The sequence below is a fragment of the Pseudophryne corroboree genome, chromosome 1 (genome assembly GCF_028390025.1).
Source record: "Pseudophryne corroboree isolate aPseCor3 chromosome 1, aPseCor3.hap2, whole genome shotgun sequence".
NCBI lineage: Eukaryota > Metazoa > Chordata > Amphibia > Anura > Myobatrachidae > Pseudophryne > Pseudophryne corroboree.
Window position 1 is genome coordinate 306,960,832 of NC_086444.1, and position 12,644 is coordinate 306,973,475.

General features: G+C 44.2%; 1 long non-coding RNA gene across 1 annotated transcript; it reads right to left on the reverse strand.

The window, feature by feature from the left end:
- Nucleotides 1–4,262: 4,262 nt before the first annotated feature.
- Nucleotides 4,263–5,028, reverse strand: LOC135061605 (uncharacterized). The gene is made up of 2 exons (XR_010248033.1): nucleotides 4,994–5,028; nucleotides 4,263–4,895 (listed from the first exon to the last, which is right to left on the reverse strand). It is a non-coding gene; the product is annotated as an uncharacterized LOC135061605 (long non-coding RNA).
- Between the last annotated feature and the right edge of the window lie 7,616 nt (nucleotides 5,029–12,644).

A 12,644-nucleotide genomic window follows, 5' to 3' on the forward strand; every position in this document is an offset into this window, starting at 1 on the left:
CTACTGTGACAATTAGTGTCAAAAGAGGTAGCAAGCCTGTTACATTAGAATCTGTTTTCCACCTGGTAAAATTGGTGAACAACAGTGGTATAAGATGGAATGGGAAGCATTCGATATCTTGGATGTCGGAATCCCGGCACTCAGCATACCGGCGCCAGGATCCTGACCGCCGGGATACCAACAACTATTCTCCCTCTTGGGGTGTCCAAGACACCCCTGGAGGGAGAATAAATAGGGCAGGGAGGAAGATGGATATAAAATATATAAAAGGGTGGAGTAATGAGCAGAAAAAATATATTGAGGAATGCACAAAATCATAAACAATAATATACAAGGCAAAGGGATATATATGGCACAAATTCGCTTAATATATTTATGGGAAGGGGTGGTAGGGTCCTCAAGCACAAAATCATAATATAGATATATCTGGGAAGGTGTGGGTCTCAAAATTAATAAGCATTAGGGGGGTCATTCCGAGATGATCGTAGCTGTGCTAAATTTAGTACAGCTACGATCATTCACACTGGCTGGACCGCGCCCACGAAATGGCGATCGCATGCGCAGTTCTGACCCAATCGCACTGCTGCGATAAACTGCAGCATGCGATCGGGTCAGAATGACCCCCTAAGTGAGGGGTACACAAAATCATTAAATATATATAAGTGAAGGAGTGGGGGTGAGCAACATTTACTACATATAAGGATTCTTAGGTTCTAACCTATTCTAATCTTTTCCCAATACATTAAAAATTTCAGTTTCCTTCTATGTTTTATATACCAGGTAATAGCATACTTAATGTCTACAGAACCTAAAATTACCTGTTTTGAAAGTTAGAACCTAAAAAGTCCTAATACTGTTAAAGTTGAAACTATAAAAATATACTGTGGAAATGTGTGGAATGAGAGGTATTCATATGTAATTCATATATACAGATGTGTCCTTTTACAGTCTAGCTGTATAGCGTACACAATGCGATTGCCGAATCCCGAGATTCAGTGGTGCGAGTATACTCATGCACCCGTGACACTTTCGATTTATATGGGAAAGCCGCAGCCTCAAATGGGTTGCAGCCTCCTGCGGCCTATCGCATCTCAGGAACAAATGCTGCAAGGAAACGGCATATACCTCCCAACATTGTAAGTACGCATGTCAGGACTTGTAGGCACGCTGAAGAGGCGGCGTGACCAGTGCAAAAGGGATGTGGCATGGCTGTTGCGAGCTACGCCTCCTCTCTTTGTCTTTGTGGGGGCATGTCCAGTGCTCTGTGTGCTGCTGGCCATGCCCCCAGCCCCTCCATCTCCCATGAATAGACGCTGTGCGCAATTGCACATCAGCTATTCACAGCAGAGCAGTAAGTGGCAGGGAGCCATCCAGCTCCTGACACCCAACCCACCCACCGAGGGACACTGTGACCCGCGGGTGGGATAATCCCAAAAACATGGGACTGCCCCATGAAAATCAGGACTATTGGGAGGTATGGTAGCAGGACCAGTGGCGTAACTCCCATAGACAACAGAGACATTTGCCGCTGGTCTCCAGCTGTCAGGAGGAAAGACCGAGGTGCCTTCTGAACTAGAAAAGATCTCTCTCCACTCATTTCATAGTGACTTGTTGCAGTTACTGCTGACTGCTGTCCAACCTCAGTAACCTCATTGTAAGCCCCCTTCAGCTGAGAAGTCTGGAATGTGTCCAGTGGTGCAAGTAGAAAAAATGTCTTATAGGTACTGTGTGCACGCGCCGAAAGCGCGTGTACCCAAAACATGGGTGTGGCCACATGGGGCATGGCCAATGAAAATGGGGGCGTGATACACATATGGGGGGAGGGGCAGATACACATATGACCCCAATAGTGCCAGATACACAAATGCCCCCAGAGTGCCAGATACACAAATGCCCCCAGAGTGCCAGATACACAAATGCCCCCAGAGTGCCAGATACACAAATGCCCCCAGAGTGCCAGATACACAAATGCCCCCAGAGTGCCAGATACACAAATGCCCCCAGAGTGCCAGATACACAAATGCCCCCAGAATGCCAGATACACAAATGCCCCCAGAATGCCAGATATACCTTGCCTCACAGTGCCAGATATACATTGTCCCCCCAGTGCCAGATACAGAAAATGCCCCCACAGTGCCAGATATGCTCCCAGTGCCAGATATGCCCCCAGTGCCAGATACACATGTCCCCCCAGTTCCAGATATGCCCCCAGTGCCAGATACAGAAATGCTCCCAGTGCCAGATATGCCCCCAGTGCCAGATACACATGTCCCCCCAGTGCCAGATACACATGTCCCCCCCCCCCCAGTGCCAGATATGCCCCCAGTGCCAGGTACACATGCCCCACCCCCCACCCCTTCCCCGCTGCTCACCGCTGCTGCTGTCCTGTGTGTGAGGGGAGGAGAGCGCAGCTTGCACCTCTCCTGCCCCTCAGTCTCCGCCGGCGGTGCGGGTGTCTACCTTTTAATTCAGTGCTGGCCCGTGAGCCTTTCAAAGCTTGCGGTCCGGCAGCCAATCAGGAGCCTTAGCTGCCGGTCCGCGAGCTCTGATTGGCTCACGGGCCAGCACTTAATTGAAGGGAGACACTGAGGGTCAGGAGAGGCGCACGCTGCGCTCTCCTCCCCTCAAGCAGCAGCGGTGGTGAGCAGCAGCAGAGGGAGAGAGTGAGCGGTGGGTACGGCGTACCCACGGCTAAATTCTTAAGGGTACGCTGTACCCATCCGTACCCGCCCACTTGCACCGCTGAATGTGTCTGATAATAGATCAAAGTGTGTACAATGCTCTACAGCTCTGCTGCTGTCTCTATGAGGAAAGAAAGGAAAGCAGAAACTGGTTTTAAAAAATGCACTAATTATTATAATAAACCTTTTAAGGGGGTATTTATCAAAGCTTGGAAAGAGTTAAAATTGTGAGAGATAAAGTACCAACCAATCTGCTCTTGTCATCTGTAAAACACAGCCTGTAAAATATAAGGTAGAAGCTGATTGCCTGGTACTTTATCTCTCACAATTTTCTCTCTCTCAGAACTTTGATAAAACTGCTCCTTGGAGCTCTATTTATTATCATTTGCAGCCAGCACACGAAAATAAAGATTCCTTATTGCCACAATTAGCTTCAATAAGGAATCTTTATTCTCTCAGATGTACCATTGACAAGTCACTGGGACGTCAACACATGTGCAAGCAAGCCGGAACCACTGGGGGGGGGGGGGCACCACCTTCTATTTTGCTTTCGGGTTCCTGGCATGAACTTACGCCCCTGAGCAGGACACATCTATGTGTGTGTGTTTGCGTGAAATCTCTCCCCTCCCTCCCTCCCTCCCTATCTCATCACTGACTTCCCAATATGTTAGGAAGCTGAAATCTAACATAGGTATTCTTCAGGTAGGAAATAGGAAAACTAGGTAATTAGAATTTTAATAAACCTCCCCTAAGGGGATAAAAAGGGGGTTGACATAATGACATCATTACCGATGCGTGGCGTGCGCTGCATGAACGATAAGGCCCAAACAGACAATCGGATCAAAATTTAGATTGCACCTCAGTGTGTAGAATTTTATAAACTACAAAAATGGTCCTGTCCCTTTTTACCCTATCTGCTACGGGTGCTCCTCAGGTAACGCCAAGAACCATGGATATATATTTACTTACATTAAGACGTCACAAATTTACAGCACTATAGATTTACCAAAATTTTCACTAATTTATATTTACAACCGTGAAAATCAGAAACTCCCATGTGAAGAACGGGTAGAAGAACAGCTAGTCTGTAATAAAGGAACAGTGTTTCAAACATAATGATACGTTGCGTGGTTTTGTATTATTTTCATACAAAGTATAAATTCCTAAACTCCTAAACTGATTTTTAAAACCTATAACATCTGAAAACATAGATTGAAAAAAACTAATTTTAGTTTTTTAGATCCTTAAAATCCTGGGCCTACATTTTAGTGTATGCAACTGAAATAAAAAAAAAATGTGATTGGCACTCTGGATCTCATGTAAAGGATATATTATTAAGAGCTTTGCGTCAGCATTTATAATATATTATTTTTACTTGAAATGCGTTAACTGCTGATTGTGTTTTTTTTTCTGTATTTACAGAAACGCAAGCTTGTTTGTTTTGTATTCCTAGAGGTAGCTAGGTGCGAAGTAGTTTTTAGATTTTATATACAGTGTGTATGTATGTATGTATGTGTATATATATATATATATATATATATATATGACAAGAATTACTCTCCCACTGCGCTATTTCAAATAAAACACTAAAATTAATTAATTATATGGCTGCCTGTATCCTCTAAGTTCCCTGTTAGGAGGAACTAAATGTGTGAAAATATGAAATGAAATAGAGGAGATGGCGCCAAGGGAGTTATATCAACGCCCTACCTAAAAACGGACCCTCACAGTACTCTCCGGATAAATTACGTCAGATAACAAATACTAACATAAAAATTTATTAAAACAACATATAAACCCGACACAAATGTTCATAAGTATACAGAGTTGATACATTTACATTTGTCGCACAATTTGAACAATCAGTTTGTAGTGATGAGGAAAAAGCGTAGATATATCACTACGATTTCCTCCTTCTCCTTATTGTAGATTCGGAGGTAACATCAGATAATAGATAGATAAATAACCCAACGCGTTTCGTCTTGTTCCAAGACTTCATCAGGGGTAAAATCTCTTCATTTCAGAACATATTGTCAGCACATAAAAGGTCATTCAAAGATGTATGAACAACGTTTCAATATTTCAATGGGACTTGATTGATACAGCGAGGACCATACCTCATATATCATCAGCTTGAGTCTGACATTCAGATATTCGAATATGAGGAAGATTCATATGTGTATAGAATCTAACTGGTTCGCAAGCATAAGGAACCTCGTCGGTCAGCAGCTTGAACCTGACACTCAGAGACTCAGGAGTGAAGGCAATTCAAATGGGTATAATGTCTAACCAATTTAGAACACGTGGTAGACCCTCCAGTGGTGCAGTGCTGACAGCCAAGTCTCTGTATCATTATACAGAGACTTGGCTGTCAGCACTGCACCACTGGAGGGTCTACCACGTGTTCTAAATTGGTTAGACATTATACCCATTTGAATTGCCTTCACTCCTGAGTCTCTGAGTGTCAGGTTCAAGCTGCTGACCGACGAGGTTCCTTATGCTTGCGAACCAGTTAGATTCTATACACATATGAATCTTCCTCATATTCGAATATCTGAATGTCAGACTCAAGCTGATGATATATGAGGTATGGTCCTCGCTGTATCAATCAAGTCCCATTGAAATATTGAAACGTTGTTCATACATCTTTGAATGACCTTTTATGTGCTGACAATATGTTCTGAAATGAAGAGATTTTACCCCTGATGAAGTCTTGGAACAAGACGAAACGCGTTGGGTTATTTATCTATCTATTATCTGATGTTACCTCCGAATCTACAATAAGGAGAAGGAGGAAATCGTAGTGATATATCTACGCTTTTTCCTCATCACTACAAACTGATTGTTCAAATTGTGCGACAAATGTAAATGTATCAACTCTGTATACTTATGAACATTTGTGTCGGGTTTATATGTTGTTTTAATAAATTTTTATGTTAGTATTTGTTATCTGACGTAATTTATCCGGAGAGTACTTGTGAGGGTCCGTTTTTAGGTAGGGCGTTGATATAACTCCCTTGGCGCCATCTCCTCTATTTCATTTCATATATATATATATATATATATATAAAAAAACACACACACACACACACGTCACGTCTCACTTTATTTGCCCATGCCCCACCTGTACTTCGACTCATGTCTGCTCTCTGCAGCCCTGCCCCTGATCGTTCAGCTCGTTCCTCTGATTCAAGATTTTTTTTCAAACATGTTTTTATTGAAGCGTCATGTACATAAGATACAATTCCATTGATTAGAAGCAATATACAATATTGCCAAAAGGGCGTTGAAACAATGTAAGTGTCATATAGAGTGATAACAATGACTAGTTATAGGAAACATGTATCGACAATGACCAGTGTAAATTGCACATAAAACAACATATCTCCACCATGGAAAATTACAATATGATTTGATTCAAACATAAAAGAAAAAGGCTTCCATCCCATCTTCTCCCCACATACCCAGGGAATCATCCCCCACCCTATTATAAAGAACAAGAGCAAAAATTCCCCATCACTTCAAAATAGGAGGGTCCCTAGTCACCTCTCGAGTCAAATACCAAGAGGTATAATGTAAGCTTCTATGAATTTGCCTCTTAATTTCAGGCGATAGAGTATCTATAAAACTTTCCCACATTTAAAAAAAACTTTTTGGTCTTGGATTCTTTATCTAAAACTACCTCCACCCAATTCATTCTAAAAAGATAAAACAATTTTGCTTTAAAAACGAATACAGCTGGTGCGACTGAGTGGTTCCATGTTTGAAGGATGGCCTTAAGAGCGGCTGCACCAACTGCCTTCAGCAGTCGTCTACCTGCTGGGGTGATCCGGGGATGAATGGGAATATTCACGAAGACAGCCCTTTCAGGTACTGTATAAGTGGCAGGAAATTGACCAGGGAGGTCTCTGCATACACCTTAACCTGCAGCCATAGGGTGTCATTCCGAGGTGATCGTAGCTGTGCTAAATTTAGCACAGCTACAATCATGTTCCGAAACATGCGGGGGGACGCCCAGCACAGGGCTAGTCCGCCCCGCATGTCAGTCCGGCCCCCCCGCACAAGTACAAAAGCATTGCACAGTGGCGATGCTTTTGTACTTGTGGAGTAACTACCGGCCAGCGCAGCTCCTGCGGCTGGCCGGGAGTTGGTCGTCGCTGCCCCTGGTAGCAGCAGCTGCGTGTGATGTCATGCAGCTGCTGCTGCCCGCCCCCAGCGCGGTCCGGCCATGCATGTGTTGGCCGGACGCGCCCCCATAATGGCGGCCAAACGCTGCCGTGCCGCCCCCTCCCGCCCAGCGACCGCCTCTGCCTGTCAATCAGGCAGAGGCAATCGCTAGGGAACGATGGCCTTCGGCCATTTGGCATGCGCCGGCACACTGCGGTGCATGCGCAGTTCCGACCCGATTGCTGCGCTGCGATAAACTGCAGCGAGCTATCGGGTCAGAATGACCCCCAAAGACTCTGAATTAAAGGGTATTGCCAAAGTCAGTGGTATAAATCTGCCATGGGCTCCGCACATCTGTAACAGTTGTGTGTAGATAACTGACCCATGACAAAATATGTTCTGTATAAAATGTTAAGTGACATTTCAGAGTACATTGTGGAAGGTAACAATTTGCATGCATGCACATGGGCTTTAAGTAAATTTTCTAAAGTGAAATATCAAAAGTTAATAACTCAACGTGATAATCCCTGAGGAGATAAAGAATAATTTAGAGTCTCTCGGAGATGGCTGTACCGCTATAGTATACAGAGATCACCTTCCTGGTCAAAGGTGGGTCTTGTAGCAGGCTACTAATTTCTTGATGGTACACCGTACTGCCTCGTACTATCGATTTTCACCACTGCTTTTACCTTTCATCCACTTCCAGTCAGGGTCCCTCAAGACTCTCTCTTTTTTTCGGCCTGCTGTTTTCATTTTTAATATACTGCGGACCAAACAGCTATAAAATGTTGAAACTGCCCATTATGAACTCCTCTGAAGATGTGACTTTAGTTCTTAATTGTCTCTGCACTAATCATATGATTTTCCTGAAAAACATTGTGTGCATTCTTTAGCCAAAAACGTATATTTGTACTGTAGTAACTCAAAGGACACGTGTGTTACACAGTAGGAGAATAATTTGTTTTTGCAATAAATTTATAAAACATGCCTTTAAAGACACAGTACAATTTATACACGTGTGCCTTTACAGTATGTGCCAAACTTTGAACAGTGAATGTCAAATCAATAATGTCATGCAGAACTAGTAACAGCAGAAGTCATTGTTGTTTCTAGGTATCATGCTAGCAGTTGGTCTAATCCCTCCAAAGGCAATCAATATACATGTACTGTAATCCAGAAAGGAACAAATGTGCCGGTTCAGTTTAACAAGCACTTTTGTAATATTAATACTGACATCCAGTAGCTGTGGTACATTTCCCTCCTTTAATTTGATGATGACATATGTACATACAAGAACAATACAGTCCATTGAACTAAAATGCAAACACTCAAGACAATAAGGTCCATTTATGGACCACAAAAGCTGAAAACCTTCAATGTTGTGCGTCATTACTTGTGAAAATGTAACTATTTGACAGCTAGGCGCATTCAGAGCCAGCCCTAGCCAATTTGATGCACTAGGCAAGATTTTGGCCCCACATTAGTAATGCCCATAATACACACAATTCCACACGTCTGCCGATTCCTGGATCCATGACTGCGCTTTGTGAGGTGGAGGTGGCAGGCTGGATGGTGCCGTTGCTGTATGGAGACCCTGTCTCCGCAAAGACCGATGGGAGGAGGAGCTGTTGCTGGTAATGTGCAGCAACCCTCCTCTCGCATCCATTTTGGATGCTCCCGCTTCTCTCACTGACTGTTCCTGGCCCGTCAACTCCCACTGCTTGAGCTCTGATTGTGGTAACCAGCCCCAAGCAGTACCTCCACCCAGGGGCAGATCTAGAAAAAAAAATGACAGGGGGGCACTAATATAGGGGAAGGGGGAGTGGTCAGCTTGTCCATCACGGCATGCAACTCGTGGTATCCGTGAGGTGGGTGCGTGCTTGCGCTCAGACCTGCTAAAGGGGCATGTCCTCGCTACAAGAGATGTGGCCTCACAGGGTATGCTGTCCTTTGCAAGCCTCATCCCTTATTTTTGCTTTTTGGACACAAATACATTTGCCCAGATACTGTGCACTTGCTGATTGGACACAGACAGCAAACCCAACTTGCTGGTTGTACACAGATGGCAGCAATGTCCAGATACTGCCATACTTGCTGTTTACACAAAAAGACCAGTAACAAACATGTAGCAACTGTCTACTCTCTTCACTGTTCAGTTTGTTTGCTGGTGTCTTTTACCCCCGGCAATTGCATGCTCTTTATTTTATACTGTGGGAGGCATATGCGCTGCCCTCCAGTCTGATGCATGCAAAAGTTCCTCTGCACTGATGTTTCATATAGAAATAGTGCAACACAACTTACTGACCATGTTACAGTGCTGGGGGCAGGGGAATTTTACGGCGTGGACTGACTGACAAATATAGTGTGGGGAGACCACTGCCCAAGTTACGTCCCTGCAGACACCTGGGGTTTACACAGGTATAATGGACACACACAGGATGACAGGGTCCCCCCCCCCCCCGTGTGCCCACTTTAAGCACAAGCAGAATAGGTGATGTCAGTTTATGTGGAGCAGTCTTCCAAAATACACATGTGGTATCATAAGGAGCTGTCCAGTAATAACCTTACATAATCAGTGAAAATGTCACAGTGAGGTCCAAGAATTGCAGTAACTGTGCTTCTACTGTCTCTGAGGTCTCACAACTCAGGGGCATTCACGCATGGCTGCAGGGAGGGAGTTTAAGGGATAGACTGCAATCTACTTGACAAATGTAATCAGCAGTGTATACAAGTAGGAATTGAATACATTTATAAAGTAACCGATAGTTTGCAGACTGTCCCTCCCAGCATGAGATCATGCAGACCTGCTTGAATGCAGCTATCTTGTCTATAGCTAGGGTCGGCTCTGGGCGTATGTCACAGTCCATGCTTATTTTCCAGTATTTGAAAGTGCCCATGGAAAGCTAATCTATGTTTGGGTTTGAAGGTCTGAGAATTTGCATGGTGGATAAAAGAGAAAATGTCATTTCAAAGAACAACTCACTACCACTGTAGGTCTACCCCTTGTCTAATTTAAACTCTTACAGTTTTCACCCAAAATGCTTCTTAAACTCTATTTATTAAACTGCATTTAAGGCTTATATTAATATTGCATGAGGGCAATTCTGACCTGTCTTTACCACATCTGATTTCTGGGTTTTAGAATGTTTCTATTACAATGAAGGAAATGAGCATACAATTCTGCATTATTGAAGTGTAATTTGGAAGCTGTGAAGCGCATCCCACTGAAAGTATAGGATGATGTCTGATCTCTGGCACCTACAGTAAGCGATGGTGGACAATAAATTCCATTTTCTGGGAGAATATAGCTCTTGCAAAGCAGTGAATGCCCCTTATAAGTGCACCTTGTGTATCTTTTTGCCAAATTAAAAAAATGCTACAGCATGTATGTTGACGCAAAGGTAGGTAGATTCAAGTGCACTGTCAACCCTAAGCAGAGAACTCCCCAGATCCAAACTACATCTTTCAGACAGTGCATATTTTTGCAACACTGCATTTCACACAACGAAATCAACAACGAAATCAACAAAAAAATCTTAGTTATCTTTAATTCAATATTAAGAACACATGTAAAACCTCAATTATAATTTGTTAATATCTGTAAATGATAAAGTATTCCAGAACTGTTAAAGAAAACCCTATAAGGCTAACAACCTGCTGCACAGGTGTTGTCTATAGTAATAAAATTCATATGATTTTACCTATGTTTTGTCACCTACCCACACCAATAGCTTCTCTACTTTCATGCGAGCTTTACAGCCTTTATTTTAAAGAGCCTCACAGGTCTATTCATCTATTTATGAAGCAGTGAAAAGAATGGAGACGTGAGCCAGTGGAGAAGTTGCAACCAATCAGCTGCTCTGCATAATTGTTTAGAATACACTTGATAAATGTTACTTCAAAGCTGATTGGTTGCCATGGGCAACTTTTCCATTGGCTGACTTCTCCACTCTTTTCACTGCTTCATGAATAGTCCCTTAAATGTTGTTACTCTTGTGAATACCAAATACAAATCATGGAAGTAGCTTCCCATTTTTATGTTTACGCTCTTACCCAAAAGCTTGCTTAGATGCTGAACTTAAGATATTGCAGAATTACCTAAATAATGTGCTCACTATTGCCATGGTTCCATCTCAGAGCTTCTTCCCCTGGAAACAGTTGCTTTGCTGATTTATTCTATCTGATGGACAGCACCTTGGGGGTCATTCAGATCTGATCACTGCTGTGCGTTTTCACACAGCAGGTGATCACATCTGAACTGAGCATGCGTCTGAGCCATGATGCACAGGCACATCGGACGGCTACAATGGGCATCGGCGGTCAGCAACGAGATGGTGCGAAGGATCCATTCGCACGGGTGTTCGCAAGGTGATTGACAGAGGCCATTTGTGGTTGGTAACTAACCATTTTCAAGGAGTGTCCGGAAAAACGCAGGCAGGCTCAAGTGTTTTCAGGGAGGGTGTCTGACGTCAGCTCTGGCCCCGATCAGCAGGATTCAAGCGCACTGGAAGAGTAAGTCCTGGGAAGCACACAGACTGCACAAGCGTCTCACCTACAGTACACATGCGATCGCACACTTGCACAGCTAAAATACAGTCCCCCTGTTGGCGGCGACTATCTGATCGCAGGGCATCAAAAAACGCAGCACAGCGATCAGATTTGAATTAGGCCCCTTGTCTTTGCTCTTTAGCTAAACTCAGTCTAATGCTAAGCACACATCTCAATGATCTGATGCAGACTGTTGTACAGCAGGTCCAATCAAATAATCAGATCCTCTCATGATAATTGGCCCTGGGAGCTGTATCAGACTGTTAAGGTTTGTAACCAGGGGTGTAGCGAGGGTGGCTCCAGTGAAGCGCGAGCTCCGGGCGCCTGAAAAATTAGAGGGCGCATCGCCACCTGCTCCCTCCATCCGCCATTTATACGGCGGGCCGCTGTACAGGCAGCCACAGAGCAGGAGAAGGAGATGCAGAGGTGCGCACACTGACTCGGACTCAGAGACTAGGTAGGAAACAGGGCAGGCCAGAGGCGACAGCAGGAGCCACTGACAGCCAGCATTTGCTGGAGCTCTGCCACCTTCATTATATGTCTCACTGTGTGCTTGTAGCTGTATGGCAGGGTTACTTTGCTACACCACTCTCTGTCCCGGTTGCTGCAGCACCTCTCTCTACCCTGCCTGTTGCAGCACCTCTATCTGTCTCAGTTGCTGCAGCACCTCTCTCACAGCTGTTACAGCACCTCTTTCTACCTCGGCTGCTGCAGCACCTCTCTCTACCCCAGCTGTTGCAGCACCCCTCTCTACCCTGGCTGCTACAGCACCTCTCTCTACATTGAGGCTGCAGCACCTCTCTCTGCACCAGTTGCTGCTACAGCATCTCTATCTGCATTAGAAGCTGCAGAGTAACAAGTATAAGAGGCTCTACTGTGGAATAACATCTATAAATGGCTCTACTGTGGCGTAACGTGTATAAGCAGCTCTACTGTGGTGTAACATGTATAAGTGGCTCTACTGTGGCATAACATCTATAAGTGGCTCTACTGAGGCATAATATCTATAAGCGACTCTACTGTGTTGTGTAAAGCGTATAAGGGGCTCTACTGTGTGGCGTAAAGTGTATAAGGGGTAATAGTACTGTGTGGTGTTATGTGAATAATGGACAATACTGTGCAATGTAATCTGAATTGGTACTATTCTGTGGCCATGCACCTTCCCCATGAAACTATGCACCTGTAGTTTTGTTGGCGTGCACTGTCCCTGTTTTAACAATTGGGAATGCTCAAAGGACACTTTTGCCC